The sequence below is a fragment of the Arachis stenosperma genome, chromosome 5 (assembly GCF_014773155.1).
Source record: "Arachis stenosperma cultivar V10309 chromosome 5, arast.V10309.gnm1.PFL2, whole genome shotgun sequence".
NCBI lineage: Eukaryota > Viridiplantae > Streptophyta > Magnoliopsida > Fabales > Fabaceae > Arachis > Arachis stenosperma.
In genome coordinates this window covers 97,913,196-97,914,439 of record NC_080381.1, presented here as the reverse complement: position 1 = coordinate 97,914,439, position 1,244 = coordinate 97,913,196, and positions in this window count along the sequence as shown.

Sequence of the window (1,244 nt, the reverse complement as noted above, 5' to 3'; positions counted from 1 at the left end):
CGGGTTAGGATTGGTGGCTGCCCGAGGAATTCCTTGAATTCTTGGAAGGCCTTTTCGCATTCTGGGGTCCATGAGAAGGGTTTCCCTTTCTTTAGGAGTGAGTAGAGAGGCAGTGATTTTATTGCTGATCCTGCCAAGAATCTTGATAGTGCGGCTAGCCTTCCATTCAGTTGTTGTACTTCCTTGACACACGTCGGGCTCTTCATATTGAGTATCGCTTGGCATTTGTCCGGGTTCGCTTCGATGCCCCTTTGAGTCAGCATGAAGCCTAAGAACTTTCCGGCTTCTGCGGCGAAGGTGCACTTCGTTGGGTTAAGTCTCATGTTGTGTTTTCTGAGGGTGCCGAAGACGCTGGTGAGGTCGGTCAGTAAGTTTTTGTCCTCTTGTGTCTTTACCAGCATGTCGTCGACGTACACCTCTAGCTGTAGTCCGATGTGCTCTGAGAACACTTTGTTCATTAGCCTCTGGTAGGTTGCCCCTGCGTTCTTCAGCCCGAAGGGCATTACTACGTAGCAGTAGTTTGCCCTTGGGGTTATGAACGAGGTCTTTTCTTGGTCGGGTCCGTACATCGGGATTTGATTGTATCCCGAGTATGCGTCCATGAAGGAGAGATATCTGTAGCCTGAGGCTGCGTCTACTAAGGCGTCGATGTTTGGTAGTGGATATGGGTCTTTGGGGCAGGCTTTGTTGAGATCTGTGTAATCGACGCACATCCTCCATTTTCCGTTGGGCTTTTTTACCAGGACCACGTTTGCAAGCCATAGGGGGTATTTTACTTCCCTAATGAATCCTGCATCTAGTAGTGCTTGTACTTGTTCTCCTATTGCTTGCATACGCTCGGGTCCGAGCTTCCGACGTCTTTGTTGGACAGGTCGGGATCCCGGGTAAACTGATAGCTTATGGCACATCAGGTCGGGATTTATTCCTGGCATGTCGGAGGCTTTCCAGGCGAAGAGGTCGGAGTTTTCCTTTAAGAGGTTTATGAGTTCCTCTTTTAGGCCCGTTTTGAGGTTCGCTCCTATGTTTGTGATTTTTTCAGGTGTGTTCCCAATCTGGACTTGTTCGGTTTCTCCCTCTGGTTGTGGTCGAAGATCTTCTCGGGACTGAACTCGTCCGAGTTCTATCGTGTTGACCTCTTTCCCTTTCAGGCTCAGGCTTTCGTTATAGCATCGCCGCGCTAGTTTTTGGTCGCCTTTTAGAGTAGCGATTCCTTTTGCGGTAGGGAACTTCATACAGAGGTGTGG